The sequence below is a fragment of the Pelodiscus sinensis genome, chromosome 1 (genome assembly GCF_052426305.1).
Source record: "Pelodiscus sinensis isolate ZL-2025 chromosome 1, ASM5242630v1, whole genome shotgun sequence".
Lineage (NCBI taxonomy): Eukaryota > Metazoa > Chordata > Testudines > Trionychidae > Pelodiscus > Pelodiscus sinensis.
This window is the reverse complement of record NC_143052.1, coordinates 259,777,246-259,791,446: the sequence shown is the minus strand read 5'-3', so window position 1 is coordinate 259,791,446 and position 14,201 is coordinate 259,777,246.

Here is a 14,201-nt window from a genome sequence, read left to right as displayed (position 1 = left end):
TTCATCTTTTATTTCTGTTTTACAACGTAAGAGGGAAAACGTATACTCTTGTAACCCTTCTGCTAGGTAGTGCTGGCAGCAGCCAGGGCAAGGTTCAATATCTAGGGGTCCCTTTTCACCCATCTCACACAGAACTGGCTTCAGCCTCCACCCCGTAGCCTGGGAAATTCACACACCCTTGGATGCCTCTGAGAGGCAATGCTTCCCCACTCGCAAGCACAGAGTCTGAGCATAGAAAATAAATTTTAATGAAAGAGGGAGATAAGTCACATGGCATTAACTTGGGAAAATACCACAAAACATAGTTCTTAACCCCCTGCGAGTAATAGTCCCTGCTCAAATGGATTGAGCAATGTCCTTTGCCTCTCAGGCTCACTAGTCCAACAATGTAAAGGTTCCATTCACCTACCCAAACTTCAAATGCCCCACTTACAGCTCTGTCCACTCAGTGGGGACCCAGATACATCACCCTGATGACTTTCCTCATAGAGCCTGATGTGATGCAACTTGTGTGCTGCCCCTGCTGGCTGCCCACCGGTCATTCCCACCAGCCACTCTGCTGGCTTTCTGCTGCTGCTCCTACCAGCTGACGGTCAGCTGATGGTCAGGGCAGTGTGTGTGTGTGTGTGTGTGTGTGTGTGCGCGCGCACTGAGAAAAGGTTTAACGTCCATGCCTTTACCGCTAGGACCGGGGTCCTGTAGTGGAGGGCAGCCAACAGGTTGACAGACGCCCCAGAGTTTATTGGGAGAGCTTATTACGTCTCAGATTTCAGCTGCTAGGAAACAGGATCCCTTCGCAGTGGGCAGTCTAGGGAAGACTGAGAGATGCCCCAACGGATCTGTCACCTGGGATCGACACGATCCAAAATGCCCAAGCTCTCCTATAGCCGTCCTTTACGACCGGCTGAAGTTCTTTTAAATTGTGCTTGGTTCTGTTACAGCAACTGAAGGAGTCAGGTTAAAACTTAAACAGTTACAGGTTTATTAAAAAGACTTATAAAGCATATGGTTACAATGGCTATTGCTCTATTTCTTAACTGCTAGCAAATATAGATCTTAAAAAATGGTTACAAAGAAAATAAAGATAGAAAATAGAAATAATGGTGCCAAGTAACAGCTTAATCTTTAAAGAGCTCTAAGTCTTTGTGTGCACTTAAGACAAAGTACCACATCCAGGTACAATTTTTACCCCTTTCTGTGCCTCTCGACTCCATCGGGTCAAGCCAGGGCCGGTCCCTCAATTCCTAGGAAAGACAAATATGAGGTGGGTGTCCCCGTGGAGCCTCGGGAGGTCAGACACCTAACCCGACCAGCAGATAGATGGTAGATTGACACTCAGAGTAAATGTGCTGCTGGGCCCATCTTTAAACCCATAGGGGCCTGTATCCTCTTTCTTATCTAGGATGCCAAATTGTACTGGTCTGTTTTTATGGCGCCCGTTCTTACAAGCAAGTTTCAAGTTAATTTACACTTGCAAGAGCGATAACTAAATTGTGAGTACTAGACATTTTTTTTTTACTCGGCGAGAGATTCCTCCCCCTGCAGATGGCTGTGTGTTCGTATCAATATGAGGCTCCTCGGCAGCCTCTTGGTCAGCAATTGAAATATCTCTGTTTACAGCCATTCAGGGTCACACAGCCTGCCATATCCTGAGCCTCCTGCTCCAAGGCTTTCTGCTCTGTGTGCCCTGCATGTTTCAGGCAAGCAAAAATGGATGTTACAGGGGGGTTCCTGTCTGGCTACACCGCTTGCTGGTCCCTCCCGTCAGCAATCCTGCTGATTGCAATGGGTCTGGCTCCAGGCCAAACCAGTGACTTTAGCTCTTAGTGATTTCAACTCTTTAGCCACCACCTAGGCTGGCAAAAAGACTCCAGCTTCCACTGGACTAGCAAAAAGACTCCTGATAGAGTCTGCTTCAGGTCTATCCTTAGAACAAGGTGCGGGGGGTGGGAAGAGGCAGGTTGAACCAGTCTTACAGCTCACACCTGGCAGGCATGAAGCTGGCTGGCTCAAGCCCTTTCCCCCAACTCAATTCACTCAACTCTGGAAGGGGGAGGCTTGTTTATCTGCGACCTCTTACAATGATGGTGTCTCTCCTGCAAGCACTGGTGTCATATTTTGCAGTTCCCACATTAAGGGATAGAATGGTTTGTGACCCCACAACAACCCAAATTAATTACAATATATCACATTCCATTCTAACAACCTATCCTCCATCAGCCCTGGCTGAATTGGATTTACATAACCACACCCCGGATTCCTTCCCATCCCAGCATGAGCTTCATTTACATATCAACAGTTAATTATCTTGCAGGGCTAAACAACTTCAACTGGCTATATTGCAAGAGGTCCTTCAGACCCCTGGCTTACACTCTATTCATTATGGGTATGTCTACACTACCCTCCTAGTTCGAACTAGGAGGGTAATGTAGGCATACCGCACTTGCAAATGAAGCCCGGGATTTGAATTTCCCGGGCTTCATTTGCATAAGCCGGGCGCCGCTATTTTTAAATCCCGGCTGGTTCGAACCCCGTGCCGCGTGTAGCCGTGGAATGAGGAGTAACGGTAGTTCGAACTAGGAAGCCTAGTTCGAACTACCTAGTTCATGCCGCGTGTAGCCGCGCGGCACGGGGTTCGAACCAGCTGGGATTTAAAAATGGCGGTGCCCGGCTTATGCAAATGAAGCCCGGGAAATTCAAATCCCGGGCTTCATTTGCAAGTGTGGTATGCCTACATTACCCCGCTATTTTGAACTAGCAGGGTAGTGTAGACATACCTTATGTTTGTATTGGAAAACATTGCTAGTTGGTGTGCAGCGTTTGTACATAGTGACAGTCATTTTTTCTCTCTGAGATTGTATTTAACTTGCTTTTGGTTATTGTGATTTCTGCAGTAGTATTATCCACTAGCAAGTCCTTCAAATTGTTTATAAGGGTGCATCTAGACAGCACACTTCTGTCGGAATAAGTGACGCAATTTGCGTTATGCAATTTGCATAGCTTTTTCCAAGTCTAAATGGAAAGAGCTTATTTTGAAATTTGGCTCTGTGTATATTTCCGGTATCCCAAAATAGTGCCGCAGTCTAGATGTACCCCAAGTCTTGAGCTTCATAGAACTTTTTATATTCCTGCTGAACTAAATTGGTCTCTATTGTTCTTTTATTTCATTAGACATTTCTTGAACAATTTCAATTGGAGCCTTTCCAGCTATTTCTTAAACAAAAGCTGATACCTCCAGGGAAACTTTGAAAAACATTCTGTTTAAAAAAACAATTAAATATTAATACTTTGGCATTTTTCCATTCTTTATTGTTCAGAACATTTGCATGAAAACTATTTCTTTATGTCTTAACTAGATCCTGTTTCACATATCTGTCATCCCTGTATCTTGTACCTGTCAACATTTTACTTTGGAGCCATAACAGAGATTAAAGATATCGGGTGAAGTCTTGCAATGGACTATTTTTTTCTTTTTCTTTTTCAGGTTGATCATGCTTCTGTAAGTCCTTTGAAATGTATCATGTTAGTAGAAAAGAGTTCTCCCTCATTATCATGTAACCTTGTAATTGTAGTTCACATTAAAACCAGCTCATCCTAACTTTGAGTGGTAGGCTACAGGGCTAGAGAAAATGTCTCACAGTGTAATTGTTTAAAGAGGAGTACAGTAATGTAAAATAAGAGCCTTTCAGTTTGCACCTGCAGTATTCACATACAGGAGTTAAAGCACAATTGTTGTGTAATACTATTAATACCTCTGCAGTCTGAAGTGCAAGGCTATGTAGACAGTCTCTTAAAAAGCTGAATCTGTTTAGCTTACTAGAAGACAAGATTGAAATGTGATTTGATTAAACTGCATAAATACTTTCATAGGGAGAAAATAGTGGGTATTAAAAGGCTCTTTAATCTAGCAGAGAAAGGCATAGGAAGAACAAATGGATGGAAGTTGAAGAGAGTAGGCATTCAGCAGTAATGTTCAACAGTGAAGGTGATTAATCACTCAAACACACTACCAAAAAAAGTGGTAGATTCTCCATCTCTTCGTGTTTTTGATCAAAGCTTGATGCTTTTCTGGAAGTGAGGCATTAGCCAAATACAAGCTATGCTTTAGAAAGACAAAAGTTATGGAGCTATATCCTACTTTAACTGGATGAAATCTAATGGCCTGTGATATTGAAGCAGTCAGACTAGATAGTATAAGGAGTCCTGGCCTTAAATTGAATGTATTTGCAGTGTTGTAGCTGTGTTGATCCCAGGATATTAGAGACAAGGTGAATGAGGTAATATCTTTTATTGGACCAACTTCCATTCGTGAAAGAGACCAGCTTTTTCCCTCTTTCACCAACAGAAGTTAGCTAGTAAAAGCTATTATCTCATCCATCTTACCTCTCTGTATGAATCTGTGACTTTAACCAAAACCAACTTTATGCATTCTTCATTTCTATTTAAGTAGTTTATATTAGTGTGTTACCATTGTAATTAGGATTCCCTTTAAGGTGTGCACCTGCGTGGGCACGCGCCAAAAATTTACCACCCACCCACCTCCTCAAAGGATCTGCACAGTGAGTGCTCAGCTGCTCTGGAGTGGAGCAACAGGGCAGCCACCACATGGCCCTGCCCCTAGCTTCAGCCCTTCCCCAGGGATGAAGCTGTGGGCACGTCACGGGTGGCTGCTCCTCCGGCAGCCCCAGCTGGAGCCAGAGTCAAAGCTGCATTGTGGGTGGATGCTCTTCCAGCAGCCCTGGCCAGGTCCAGAGCTGGAGCCACATGGTGGGTGGCTGCTCCTCTGGCAGCACCGTCTGGGGCCAGAGCCAGATTGCGGGCAGCTGCTCCTCCAGGGTGCAGCTGCACTGCAGGGCTTAATTCTAAATAAACTATGCAAATTGAGCTACATCAATTGCATAGCTTATTTCGAAATACGGAGCATCTACACAGTGCTTATTTTGACATAGAGCACTCTTCCTCCAACTTTCCTTATTCCTTGTACAATGAGAGTTACAGGAGTCAGAGTAAGAGGTCCTCCAGCTTGACAGTATTTTGACACTATTTCAAAATAACTGCTTGCTGTGTAGATGTGGACTAAGTTATTTTGGAATAGAGCTAGTTAAGAAAAGCCTATAATTATTTTAAAATGTTTAATTTAATGACAATTTTTATTGTTTTAGTTGCTTTATTATTGACAAAGGGATTGAGGGTGTTTATTTGGGTTTTCTCTTTTTAATTTCACTTATTTTATGTTTCATATTAATCACTTAAGGAAAAAAAGTTAAACTTTGTGAAAGCATCAGGACACCTGAAGAATTAACTAAGAAGGTTAAGAAGCTTCAAGGGGTAGCCAAGTTAGTCTGTACAGGATAAACTTAAAAAACCCACAAATGTTCTGGTAGCACTTTATAGACTAACAGAACATGTAGATGGTATCATGAGCTTTCGTGGGAACAGCCCACTTCTTCAGATGATGGGAGTTTTGAGTTTAGGATGTTCAGACCCAAAATAAATAGGGGAGAAAGGAGGGGGGAAGAAAAAATGGAGGGGGCGGGAAACAAGGAGCAGAGGGTATGGAAATATTAAAGAGAAAAATAGGAAGGCAGAACTGGGATTCTGTGAGCACATGGAAGATTGGGGTAATTAAAACAAAGCAGATAGGAATCAAAGTCAATAGATAGTACCCTTCCTAACACAGGAATCTACACAAAGAGCTGTTTGCACCTTCACTGAACGTTAGGTTGATAGTGTCCAACCATCCCACATCAGGACTGAACCATTAGCATGAGAATTGAACTTGCAGATGAATTGTAATTCCAATGCCTCTCTGTGTATTTGGCCAGTAGAATTGGTTTGTGACAAGACAGCCACTTGAAGATCTTTTAAACATTCCAGTGTTCCCGCTAAACTGCATGGCACACTGCATGGCACACTGCTTCACAAGCGATTAATTAGCCCTGCCCAGTCAGAGGCTCAGGACTCAGGATTCCATGAAGGGAACGGACTGACTGGGCAGGGCTGATTAATCACCTGTAAAGCTGTGCTGCTGCTGAGCTTCATTTTCTTTCTCAAGGCCCCCAATCACTTCTACCATAATACCTGCAGTAAATTATTAATTCGTGATGACAAGGCAGCAGAGATTTGTTATCAAAACCATTAATTTCTCTTGTTTATTTATATCTTTAAAAAACTCCCTAAAAACGTAACTATTGTGCATGCAGCTAGTGTACTTACTGTAATTTTGTCTTCGCTGTTCCTTCTTGTACTGTTCCACAAATTTGTTGTAACTTATCTAGAGATAGATTGTGAAGTTGTTTGTGTGGATTCTGTGTCTGACTATGTGTTTGTACAGGGTTCAGGATAATACATATTTGGTGCTATTATAATACAGGTAAATTATCACCATATTTGTACATAATACACTCGTAAAATGACACTTCCATTTTTCTATCATGAAGATTTGAATATACTAGAACTGGGAAATTTTTAGATTAGGCTTAAGGCCCAGGATCTAAAGCCGATTCAAAGATAAACCTCCATGTGATTTAGTGGTAGCCGAGGAGCTTTCATGACTGAATTTCAGCTCTAAGATACAGGATTCTTCCACAATGTTATTCTTGAGTGAGATCTCTGCAATCTTGAATTCTGGAGTAAACTTCATCAAGTTTTTTCTCATGTGAGACTTTCCCTCTTGGGTTGAAATCCTCCAAGAATGAACATTTTTTTACAGGATTTTAGCTGTAGTGAAAGAGGAACTAAGGGTATGTCTAGACTACATGCTTCTGTCGCCAGAGGCATGTAAATTAGACTACCCGACATAATCAATGAAGCGGGGATTTAAATATCCTCCGCTTCATTAAAATAAAAATGGCTGCCGTGCTGTGCCAGCTCAGCTGATCATCGGCACAACACGGAAGTCAAGGCACGGATTGGTCCGCAAGGAAAGCCTTTGTCGACCGATCCTGTAAACCTTGTATCACAAGGCATTGACTATGTTGGGTAGTCTAATTTATATGCCTCTGGCGACGGAGGCATGTAGTCTAGACATACCCTAAAAGAGGCTTCTTCTGTTTGCATCTTCATTGAATGTTAGGTTGATAGTGTCCTAACCATCCCCATCACGACTGAGGCCATTAGCATGAGAATTGAACTTGCAGATAAATAGTAATTCTAATGCCTCTCTGTATTTTTGGCTAGTAGAATTGGTTTGTGATAAGACAATCACTTGAAGATCTCTTAAACAGTGATTAGGAAGATTAAAGTGTTCCCCAACAGGTTTCTGTATGTTCCCTTTACGAATATCTGATTTGTGTCCATTGATTCTTTCCCGTAGGGACTGTCCAGTTTGTCCAATATATATAGCAGTGGGGCATTGCTGGCATTTGATGGCATAGATCAAATTATTGGATATGCAGTCAAATGACCTTTTGATTTGGTAGCTTATGTTGTTGGCTGCAGTGATGAATTTGCTTGTATAGATATGTGGGCAGAGTTGGCACCACGGTTGGTTGCAGGGGTGGGTTCCTGGATGCTTATGATGTGGCTGTATGGCATGATTACCGGAAAGAATTTGTTTCAGGTTGGGGGGGGTTGTCTGTAAGTGAAAATAGGCTTTTCTCTCAAGGCCTCTGAGAGTGAGGGATCATGTTCCAAGATGGGTTGTAGATTGTGTATAATGCACTAGAGGGCTGTGTCTACACTGGCACCCTTTTCCATAAAAGGGATGCTAATGAGACACTTCGGAATTGCAAATGCCGCAGGGGATTTAAATATCCCCTGCGGCATTTGCATGAACATGGCTGCCGCTTTTTTCTGGCTCAGGGTTTTGCTGGAGAAAAGTGCCAGTCTAGACGGGATCTTGCCGAAAATAAGCTCTTTTCTAGAAGATCCCTTATTCCTACTTTCAAGTCCTACTTAATTCCTACTTATTTTCCGCAAGATCCTGTCTAGACTGGCGCTTTTCTCCGGCAAAAACCCGAGCCGGAAAAAAGCGGCAACCATGGTCATGCAAATGCCGTGGGGGATAATTAAATCCCCCACGGAATTTGCAATTCCGAAGTGTCTCATTAGCGTCCCTTTTATGGAAAAGGGTGCCAGTGTAGACACAGCCGAGGGGTCTAAGTTGTGGACTGTAGGTAATAACAAGTGGAATTCTGTTATTTTCTCTTTTGGGTCTGTCTTGAAGTAGTTCATGTCTGGGTACTTTTTTGGCTCTGTCAATCCAGTTTTTTACTTCTCCAGGTGGATATTTCAGTTTTAGGAAAGCTCATGATACTATCTACATGCTTTGTTAGTCTATAAAGTGCTACCAGACCATTTGTTGTTTTTTAAATTTAAGAAAGTGAAAGCTGTCAGTAATACTCACTGCCAGATAAAGAGTAGCTGTCAGTTTTGCAACCTTGAATAAAATATTTGAATTGATTTTTGGTGGAATTTTTAAAAAGCTTATTTATTGATATATATATAATTTTTTTAAAGTATTTTTTGAAAAATGTGAGGTCCCTTGTTATGTTTATTACAAGAAACTAAATATTTTAAACTTTCTTGGCTTACTTTTTATTAGCTGAAGTTTTGAACTTTTTTGTTTTTAAAATGATTTTAGAATTTCAAAGATCTTTGGGGGAGCTGGGAATTGCAGGTTATGAACAAATGACTCCATTTATATTGCTTATATTTCTAAACTGCTATTCATTTTTATATTTAAGCTTTGACTAGGGTTGGGGGGGTTTCCACAGCAAAGATCTCTTTTGATCTGGGCTTCGATAACTGCTGCATTTTAGCAATGTTTAGTTCTATCTTTTCCTTCCATGTTTCAGCTACCTGATCTTAACTAAATTTGTTTATAGTTAAACAATTTAAATGGGATTGTTCTTCTGCCTGCTGCAACCATCACAATTCATCATTTACAGGCTCATTTGTTAGGAAGCACCCATTTCCTTCAGAATGACTCTACGGCCTTGCATGTTGGGAGTGGTGACAAATCACACAGTGCGGGGGTGGTCAATAAGCAGATTGCAGGACAAATACAGTACATTGACACTTTGGGTCAGCCATAATAATAAAGATGTGTGGGTGAACATGCTGTTTATTCTCTGTGACTGGGGAAGGGCATGATCTCCATATTGGTGCACACAAGTGCACATGACCTCAATATTGGTGCAGAAGACAAAACTCAGTCCACTTATGGATGAAAAATCTTAGCGGGAACACTGATTGCCATGACCCAAAAATCTCACTTGTACCATTTCTGTCCATTTCTGCAAATCTAATTTTCTCTCTATGATAAATAAGTTTATATAATTACAGGTTGAATCTCTAAAATCCATGACCTTCTGGTCTGACATCCTTGGTCTGCCCGTGGGGAGCACAGCTCTAGCACGCTGGGGAGCACAACAGTGATCAGGGCTGACAACAAGGAGAGCAGTGCCAGCTGGGGCTGGAGGCAGTAGGGCCAGCAGCCAGGAGTGAGATGGAGAGACAGCCCCACCCACAGCTAGCGCAGAGGGAAACAACCTCAGTTGGAGCTGGCACATGGGGAGGTGCAGCTCTGGTCAGGGAGGTGATGGGGAGCTGGAGGCAGCAGGGCCAGGAGCCAAGAGCTCAGTCCTGGCTGGGGCTGGCAGCAGTGAGCTCAGCCCTGACCAGGGCTGGAGTTAGCAGGGCCAGCAGCTGGGTGTTCAGCCCAGGCCAATGCTGTGGAGGGCACAACCCTAGTTGGGGCTGTAGGCAGCAGGGCTAGACCCATCAGGACTGGTGCATGGTAGGGGGATGCAGCCCCAGCCAGAGCTGGAGGCAGCAGGGCAGTCAGCACAGAGCGCAGCCCCAGGTGGGAGCAGAACCTGACCTCCCTTTGTCCAGCAAACTCCATGGTTCAGGACCACTCAGGTCCCAAGGGTGCCAGACAAGAGAGGTTTGACTTGTATTTTCATAGCAGTAGCATCTAGGAACCTGAATCTGGCTTAGAGACAAACTGTACTTAGGGCATTGCAAACCTATAACAAAGACCTGGTCTACACTGCTGCTTAAGTCAATGCAAGTTATGTCATTCAGGCTTATGAAAAAATCACCCCGAGTAATGTGGCTTGTATGCACCTAATGCAGCGTCTACACCATGCTATGTCAGCAGCAGATGTTTGCTTGCCAACATACCTTATGGTTGTCCAGGGAGTTGGAGTACAGAAGTGGATGGGAGAGATCTGCTAACTCAATGCTTTTGCATTAGTCACAGCACTGTGGAGTTAGTGGCGAGGAGTCCTGTGGCACCTTATAGACTAACTGAAGTGTTGGAGCATAAGCTTTAGTGGGCAAAGACCCACTTCGTCAGATGCATGCACGAAATGAGTTTGGACTGGTGGGACTGGTGGGACTGGCTCGTCATGCAGCTCTGGGATAATGACCATTGTCTCCGCAACTTCCGGATGCGGAAGGCCACATTCCTGGAGTTGTGTGCCTGGCTCGCCCCTGCTCTGGAACACCAGGACACCCACCTGCAGCCCTCCATCCCTCTGCAGAAGTGGGTCACAATCGCCCTGTGGAAGCTGGCACCCCCAACAGCTACCGCTCCGTGGAATGCCAGTTTGGCATGGGGATGTTTACTGTCGGGGCCGTCTTGATGGAAGTAAGTCGCTGTCGGGGGACAGGCCCTGTTGAGTGGAGGGGGTTGAGTCAGGGGGACTGCCAGGCAAGGACAAGAGGGAGTGGGGGATGGAGTGGCACTGGGAGGCTGCTCATTGGCCACCCATGCACTGATATGCGTGAAGGGAGCATCCTCACAAGGAGAGGGCTGGGTTTGGGGAGGGGGAGGGTTCTCCTCCCAAGCACTTAGGTAACCTGTCTAACTCCCTGCTTTCTGTCTGTCTATTTGTCTCATGCTGCAGGTGGTGAGGGCCATCAATGCAGAGCTGCTGAAGAAGCTCATCAGTCTCAGGGACCTGGACAACATCCTTGCTGGGTTTGCAGCCCTTGGCTTCCCCAACAGCCCTCGATGGAAGACAAATCGCAATCCACGCACTGCCCCATCAAGCAGCCCAGTTTATAAAGAGGAAGGGCTACTATTCCATGGTGCTTCAGGCCCTGGTTGATCACTGGGGACACTTTATGGACATTTGTGTCAAGTGGTCAGGGCGGGCACATGATGCCCGCATATTCAGCAACTTCTACCTGTACCGCAGGTTGCAGGCAGGAACATTTTTCCCCCAACAGCACCTCGCGCTTGGGGACGTGCAGATGCCGGTGTGCATAGTGGATGAGGTGGCCTGCCCCCTGATGCCGTGGCTCATGAAGCCCTACACCTGTCACCTGGATGCAAGCAAGGAGCTTTTCAACATGCATCTTAGCCAGGCTCGCATCCAGATGGAATGTGCCTTCGGCCAGTTGAAAGGGTGGTTCCGTTGCCTCCTCACACACCTGGAGATCAGTGAATGCAACATCCTGGTGGCGGCGGCCGCATGTTGCACCCTCCAGAACCTGGTGGAGAGGAAAGGGAAGGCCTTCTTTCTGGGGTGGGGGACAGGTTCTGATGGTGAGGAGAGGCAATTTAAGTAGCCCCGGATGGCTGCCATCCGCTAGGGTCACCGGGCTGGTGTCCAAATCCGAAAGGCCCTGAAGGAGAGATTCTCAGAAGGCGCCCACTGACTCTCCCCAGGGCCTCCCGCATGGGTGGTTTGGCCTGGCCCACCCCTTCCTTTCCCTCCACAACCATCACTCGCTTCCCATTAAGAAGACATATAAAAGACCCACTTTTCTTTGTAAACAGAAATATGCTTTATTAGAAACACTAGGCTACGTCTACATTGCCCCTATTACGGAATAGGGATGCAAATGTAGAACTTTGGAAGAGGCAAATGCGCAGGGGATTGAAATATCCCCCGCGGCATTTGCGTTTTCATGGCCGCCGCTTTTTTCCGGCTTGGAGATAAGCCGGAGAAAAGCGTCCAGACTGGCGCGATCCTCTGGAATAAAGCCCTATTCCGGAGGATCTCTTATTCTTTCATGCTTTTCTTTATTGTAATAATAAACCTTTAGATATAGATTCTAAAGGATTGGCCCAGCGTGATTTGTGGGTAAAGTCCAGAGGGTAAATTGACCAGGGATCTGTGGCTGGTTTCTTGGAACCGGACAGAACTTGATCGGGGTAGGTGGGATTGGGTGCTAGGACCCCCCCACCTGTGTATGAGGCCCGGGGCCATCTGAGGCACGGATATTGCTGGGGTGTCGGAGGGGTTTTGCTCATGAGGCTTCAGACAGGCAGCTGAAGCTCTCTGTGGGACTGGTTTGTGGCCTGTTTGGAGAGGTCACCAGTCTGGGGGCTGTAAGGAGCCCCGGATTTGAGCAATTCGCCCTGAGCGGACGCCCTCAGCTGTGCCCAGACACGGCCCAGTCCATCACATCTTATCTGGCCCCCATTCAGCAGACCATGGATTTTCCTCTGTTGCCTTTCCCTTGTCCAAGTTATTAAGTTTAAGCTTCTCATCTAAAGTTTCAAGACACTGTACAACTCTGGTCCGGGCGGTATGTCATATTGTATGTCCTGTCATGTTCCCTTCACTTCTATTGTTTGATGACGAGGAAAGCCCATTTATTTTCTTCTGCTGCCATCTGCACATTTTCTATCCTGTTTGCATTATTAATAGAATCATCAACCAGTCTGCTAGACTCAATCTTCCTCCCTTCAAGCCTTCTCCTATGGGTTCATTTCTTATATGAGATGCCACCTAAAATACTAGATTAAGTGATACAATATATGTAACCTTTATAGTTACTGTCTCTGAATGACCCAGTTTGTCTTGCATTTCTGTGTCTGCTTTCATGATTACATTTTCTGGAGCAGAGAATGGTTTTGTCTGTACCTATTGTACAATATTTTAATAAAAAATACTCATAATTTTGGCTCGGAAAGGTTGTTTAATGAGAAAATAGAAAATCAATTTTATGTTCTCATTATAATAAAATGATTACCATGTATCTTAATATACATCTAATTAAATCACAAACACTGATCTGCATGATGTTTAAATGGAGCTTCATTACAAAATTTTATTAATAAAATGCTATTTCAAAGGTATATTAATTTAATAATGTTGTAAACTAAATCTTTTTACTATAGTTACTATGATGACTAATTGACAAATCCAAAAGTCAAAGCAGCTGTTTTATTATGGATTTCCAATGATCTTTTAACAATGGGTGTTGACAACAAATGTATATGCTGCAATTAACATCCTACAAGGTATTGTTATTCAGGTGGTTTTCCAAACTAAACAGCATGTTTAATATATGGTAGAACCCATCTAACAAGATACTCCAGTTGCCAAGCTCTCATCCCAATATTAGAAAATGTATAATCTACTAAAAAGATCATTTATAGAAGAATACTCCAGAGCTGGAACATTGTGAATCAGCTGTTTGCAACTGTTCAAGTTCTATGAAGGGAAAAGTGTGAATCAGCAGATTTGTGGCTCTTGGAAAGTGCTAGGAAGGAGGATCAGGAGTAGGAAGTGTGGGACTCCTGGGCCCCGGTTCATGAGAGGCATGTGGAGGAGGAGGAGGAGTCTTCATGCCATATGTCGAGCCCCAGTGGGCTGTGGGGTGCTTCCTCCATTGAGATGGAGGAAGGCCATTCATGAGGCCCACTAACTATTCACAGTTGTCCATCACTGACCTACAAGAAAGTGAATTGAGATGAATTGCCACCCTCAATAATATCCCAGCTCAGGCATCCATTTCTATTCTTCAAAGCACTTAGTATATTTTTAACTTTAAGCAGGTATTCAATCCCATTCAAATGGATCTGAGTACATGCTTCACTAATTTGCTGAATAGATTTCAACTGAAGATTTTGTATAAATACTTTGAGAAAGTGAAGTTGAAGGCTTCATTTCAACAAGTTGCTTAAGCACATGAGCAGTCCCATTGACTGTTCAAAGCAGTAGTCAGTACCATTAAGTAAATTTCTATAGATGTATAGATCCTCTTTAGGAAGTGGAGTAAGAAGGATTAAGGTTATGTCTACACCATAGTTGATGTCAACATAATTAATGTCACTCAGAGGTGTGAATAAACCATCCATGTGAGCGACATAAATTACATAAACACAAGTGCCAATGTGTACAGTGCTATGTTAGTGAGAGAAGCTAACACAACAGCATTATTTTGGAAAAACTGGTGTTATTCCAAAATGTCTGCATCTACACAGCAAGAAGTTATTTTGACATAATGTT